Source organism: Azolla caroliniana, unplaced genomic scaffold (assembly GCF_043228905.1).
Source record: "Azolla caroliniana isolate FFs.n. ecotype wild unplaced genomic scaffold, voAzoCaro1.0.p SCAF_3, whole genome shotgun sequence".
Taxonomy (NCBI): domain Eukaryota; kingdom Viridiplantae; phylum Streptophyta; class Polypodiopsida; order Salviniales; family Salviniaceae; genus Azolla; species Azolla caroliniana.
In genome coordinates this window covers 22,770,424-22,776,668 of record NW_028230438.1, presented here as the reverse complement: position 1 = coordinate 22,776,668, position 6,245 = coordinate 22,770,424, and positions in this window count along the sequence as shown.

The window sequence follows — 6,245 nt, the reverse complement described above, 5'->3', positions numbered from 1 at the left end:
ACAGAGGCAACGACCTCTTCGTCTCTCTCTCTCTCTCTCTCTCTCTCTCTCTCTCTCTCTCGGCTGCTCACTTAGCTCCCTCTAAGTGGAAAACCAGAAAAATGAGTAACAGTCACTAAACTGTTTGCCCTAAGTCATATTTATACACATATGACTTTCGGGCTATTTACAAATATAGCCTCAAGGGCCCTTGGCAAACATATTCACAACTATGTCCCCGCATCCGGATCTCTCTCCGGGTACATTCGTCATCCGGCTCCGTAGCCGGGGCCTTCATCATCCGGCTCCGTAGCCGGGTCTTCATCCTCCGGTTCCGTAACCGCAACCGGGCTTGCCGTCATTCATCTCCGGACATCCCATCCGGAGGGACCGAATTCCCAACAACTCGTTAGTTATGTGTTATAGAATATAATTCTATGACACATAGTTAATGCGTATAGAGTGGTGTGACTGTTGACCTTTGAGTGCTCATAGATTCTCAAAGGGTGTGTTCACACACAATGTTAGATTGAGCTTGATTCTCAACACATCTCCTCAAGCTCAACTTGGGTCGGCTCCTTTTGGTTGATGTTCGCTTCGGTTGGTATCCGGTTCTCTCTTATACTCCCCCTCAAGCTTGACAAGTCAGGGATCGTGAATCCAAGGTCTGGCATGAATTACCGAAGCTTGTCCGCTCCTAGGGCCTTGGTGAAGATGTCGGTTGTCTGAAGATTCGTGTTGATGTGTTGAAGGTCAACATCTCTGGCCTGTACGCTGTCGCGGAAATCTGCATGCATGTGTTGGATCGGGAGGGACCACCGGGGTCACGGACCAGGAAGAGATGGATATCAGGAGATTGATTCTCTCCAGAACCGGTCGTGCTGGCTGTGGCACAAACTAGAGAGATTCCGGACACATACTGGATGCTATCGAACAGAAGAGATAGATAGATAGATAGATAGGTAAATAGATTATATTATCGTCTTTGGAGGTCAAATATGACCTATGAGACCAAAAATATTACATTTCACGTGATACGTGTGAAAGTGAGTAGTGACTCTCGATGTTCAAGAACTTTACCAATGAATGTTGCAATCGAGAGTGCACATTGTGGTTGTGAGAGGAATTCATGCAAAGATTGGGCTCGGTTGAAGAGATGTGGAAAGCATGGTCAAATATGATCAAAAGCAGAGCATTGTATCAAAGTGTGATACTCAGACTCGCGAACTTGTTTAGGGTAAAGTGTGGATAGCCGACCACTCTCATCACTTATGCCCCAACGCCCTGTTTCACATTGCAATGCATGTGAGCTAAGTCGGATGGAAGCAATGGTTCGAATGGCAGAGAGAGAGAGAGGGAGAGAGAGAGAGAGAGACTCAACACATGCTTCCTATGTACAGAAGCCGAAAAGAAAGATACGCACCTAACACCAATAGAGATATAGATATGCACAACTTCTTGTGAATGTATATACAAGACCACGAAATTACAACGTCGGTTTCGAGCCGGTCCAATACCGAACAGATACAACAGTTGTCCACAAGCAAGCTCTAGTCGAGGAGCACTCGGGCTCGCCTACGCGAGTGGAAGCCTAGCGCTGAGACGGTCCTTCTTACCGAAGCACAACAATTTTCTGCTACCAAGCCGCTAGTCGAGGAGCACTCGAGCTTGCCTATGTGATTGGGGTCTTGCACAAGAGTCAGAGCTACGAACGGGAACCCTCAAAGCATACGAGATCTAAACTGGACAAAACCTTAATCGAGAAGAGAGATAGGAACCGAGAGAAACCCTAAACCTCCACTCCAAGAAGAACATCCAAAAGAAAGAAGAAGAAGAAAGCTACCAAACCCTAAAGGAAAGTAAAAGGAAGAGACAAGACTATTATACCTTAGATGTAACAGTATACCCTCCTAACTCAAAATGGGCAACCCTTTTACAAGAGACCCCTCCCTCCTTTTATAGTCCAAGGAGGGAAGGACGTTACAATGTGGGATAAATCCCCTTTTTATTTTATACATATTTTTGAATGTATATGTGCACACGGTGCACATTGCCAACTTTGCCCATTCCACCCGGTTTTCTCACCATAGCTGGAAATCTTCACGACAACGCGCTCTCGAATAAAGTGATAGTGCACTTCGATAGGCTTTGTGCGTGCGCAGAACACCGAGTTCCAAGTCAGATAAATACTACTCATGTTGTTGAGTTAAAGGGGAGTTGGATACTCGATGGGAACGCCTAGATCCTTTAAAATCCTCTTGAGCCATTAGGCTTCACATGCAGCCATGGTTGCACCCTTGTATTCGGCCTCTTTGCTAGAAAGAGCAATAGTCGGCTGCTTCTTTCTACTCCACGAAATTGCTCCGTTACCGAGGGAGAAAACAAATCCGAAGGTCGATCGTCGATCGGCCCTGTAGCCGGCCCAGTCGGCATCTGTGTACCCTTCGAGTCGAATTGGTGTGGTCGATTCGTAGAGAATACCACAATTCATTGTGCCGCTCAGGTATAGTAAAACTTGCTTAGCACAATCCAAATGGATATCTCGTGGAGTTTGCATGAATTGGCTAAGGAGGCCGACCGGATAACTCAAGTCGGGTCAAGTGATCGTGAGGTAAATGAGACTCTCGATCAGTTGTCGAAACTGAGTCGGCTCGCACTCATTTGTGCCGGAGTCAGTGTCTAGTTTGAGGTTTTGATCGAGAGGGTTTGCCACAGATTCGCACTTAGTCATCTCGAACTTGTATAACAAGTGGAGGATATAGTGTCGTTAAGAGATCATGATGTCGGCTGGAGTCTGAATTACCTCGATGTGAAGGAAGTAACAGAGCTCCTTCATGTCAATCATCTCAAATTTGTTGGAGAGAAGGGATTTCACCTTGTTGATGTCGATTAAATGCTCACCTCCAATAACCAGATCATCCACGTATAGGATGATGACAATCGAGCTTCTAGAGTCGTTTCATACGTAGAGGGAGTTGTCGGATTTCGACATTCGACATTCAAAAACCGATTTGATGAAGATATTGCGTTACCTTCGAATGCCAAGCACGCGGTGCTTGCTTAAGCCCATAAAGAGGCTTCTTGAGTTGGCAGACGACTTTCAGATGAATGCTGGATTCGAAGTCGGGTGGTTGTACCATGTACACCTCCTCTTCTAATTCACCTTGAAGAAAGGCGTTCTTGATGTCCATCTAGTGGAGATGCCACCCTTTCGTTGTTGTGAGTGCAATCACGGTCCGCACAGTCATCATCTTTGCCACCGGGGCAAATGTCTCTTTGTAGTCGACTACATGTGTCTGTGCGTATTCTTTCACTACAACTCGAGCTTTGTAGCGGTTGACAGAGCCATCGACATTATACTTCACCTTATAAATCCATTTGCAGCCAACTGCCTTCTTGTGCGGTGAGTGGGGAACAAGATCCCATGTCTCGTTCTTGCATAGTGCCCGCATCTCCTCGTTCATTGCTTCGACCCATCATGGATCCTTGGCTGCTTCCGAAAAACTTTCCGGCTCTCGAACTGTCGCCACCTTCATCATAAAGGCATAGTGGTATGCCATATAATCGTTGTAGTCGAATCGGCTAACAAGATTCTCCTCATGGGTGGAGCGACAGAGTTTTTCTTTTGTCATGGCAATGGCTTTCTTTACGACAGGTGTCCTCATGATAGGTACATCGAAGCCATTGAACTCACTGTCAAGCGAGTGAGTCGATTTGTTGTCGTTGAAGTAATCATCTTCATATTCCGACATTTTCTCCTTACCTTTGTCCATCTTTGGACTAGGACGAGATGTGCTTTGGTCGCTCGGAGGCTCTTGTGGCCCACTAAGCCTTGTCGTAATCGGACTTTCTTTGAACATGTGTTTGAGTCGATCTCTATCTTCTATCTCTTGTTCGGCGGATTCCAGGTTGACTAGAAAGGATTTAGGGGGAGTCGGCTCGGGTTCGTACCATGATGTCGATTCCTCGAAGACTACATCTCGACTCACACGAACCTTCCAATTCAAGGGGTTATAGCACGTGTACCCCTTTTGCTCAAGTGAGTATCCTACAAGGATGCATTTCTCTGACTTCGGGTCGAGCTTTTGTCGCTTCTCATCGGGGATGTGCACATATGCAATGGAGCCAAATATCCGAACATGTGATAGATCCGGCTTCTTTCCGAAAAACTTCTCGTGCGGGGTAACCTCATGCACTTCGGATGTCGTGCACTGATTCATGAGGTGGATGGCAGTATTTGTTGCTTTGGCCTAATATGACTTCAACATGTGTTTTTCGTTCATCATGGCACGTGCTACTTCGAGGATGTGTCGATTTTTGCGTTTGGCTACTTCGTTGTGTTGTGGTATATGTCGACACGAAAACTCTCACCGAATTCCTTCTTTTCAAAGAAAAGCCGAAAATTCTTCGAAGAAGTATTCTTTTCCTCCATCGGACTGAAGACATCTTACATGTCGACATGTTTCCTTTTCGACTCTACTCTTGAATTTTTGGAAGTGTCTGAACACTTAGCTCTTTTGCCACATGGGGTAGATCGAGGTGTGCCTGGAGAAGTCAACGATGAAGGCCACGTAGTATTGACATCCGCCGAATGTAGCCGTTTGAGTAGGTCCCCATACATCGGAATGAATAACGTCAAGTACACCTTTGTGCATGTTCCTCTCCTTCGGACACGGGTTCTGATGTCACTTGCCGAATTGGCATGCTGCACATACGCCTTCAATCTCTTTCTCTTTGAAGGTTGGGAGTCCAATGACCACTCCTTTCGATTGCATTGCCTTGAGCTTTTGGAGGTTGATGTGGCCAATTCGCTTGTGCCACAACTCTATGTCAGTGCCGGTTTTGGTGCCTTTTGCAAACATGGCCGATTTCATCTCGTGTGAGTCGAGAATGAACATTTGGCCCTCTCTTCGTCCACGAGTGATGAGTTGACCCTCTTTCTCAATGAAGCAACCGCCTTGATTAAATCAAACTTTCATCCCTTGCTCAACAATTTGGCCGACGGAGGTTGGTACATGCAAGACATTCTTAATATAAGTTTGGTTACCTTCTTTGCCAAATAGAACATTGTTGATGTGTTGAATCAGATGAGTAGTGTCGTCTCCGGTTACGACATAGCCGGGTCAGTCTAGCTCTCGAAGTTCTCAGAACCATTCTTGATGAGACGTCATATGATTCGAGGCATCGAAGTCGACGAACCATACGTCTTCCGAACTAGAGACACTATTCGAAGTAGAGGGCGACATAGAATTTACTCTATGTCTCATCACGAACATTCCGTCATGGTCGTCATAGTCGGAATTGAGGCGTAATAGGTGAGTTATCAGCTTGTGGAAGCCGACTTACGCTTCTTCGTTCGACACTCTTGTGCATGGTGGCCGATTTTTCCGCAATATCCGCATTCGATCGAGGTTTGTCGGCTCGGACCGGAATGGAAGCTCCCCCTTCTTCCGAAGGTTCCTTGATGGCTTCCATCTTGTTGCTGAAATTGGGAGTTCTTTTCGTAAGTCAGACCTCGTCCGCCTCGTCCTTGGCCGAATTAGCCTCTTTCTCGGTTACGTCCTTTTCCTCCGTTCGAATGCGTGTAGAGCATGTGGCCTTCCGAGGCGTTGCTCCTCATTCAAACATGGTTTTCTTCAACCAAAAACATGGATTGAATATTGAAGAAAGAGGGAGGATTCTCTCATGCTAGTATGACGGTCCTCATCGCGTCGAATTGTGGTGCAAGGCCATTGAGGCATATTTGCACCATCTCATCATCGTCCACATTGACGCTTATTGAGTTGAGCGAGTCACAAAGCTCCTTGATCTTCAAGGTGTAGCTTGTGATGGACATATCCCTTTGTTGGATATTATTCAACTCTTGGCGGAGTTGAAGCTTTCTTGCAGTGGTGTTGGCCGTGAAAATCTTCCGTAGATTCTCCCACGCTTGCTTCGGTGTCTCGGCTTCTCGAATGTAGCCGAGCATGTGATCATGAACACATGTCGCCAAGCAATACATCACTCGGCTTGCTGTTTGCTCCCATGTTGAGTCAGCATCTTTCGGGTCGGTCGATTTTCTTGTGCTCCTTTGATGTAGCTCCAATAGCCTTGGCTGACAAGGTATTGGTGCATCTTGTACTCCCAAGATGCAAAGTTGTTTCTATCCAACTTCTCGCTACGGAGAGCGCTCCCCATTTGAGCATTCATTGTCAATGAAGATCTCCTTCTTCTTTTCCTTCTCTCTCGAACACGAGCTATGTAGTCGCACTATGATAGCAATGAGC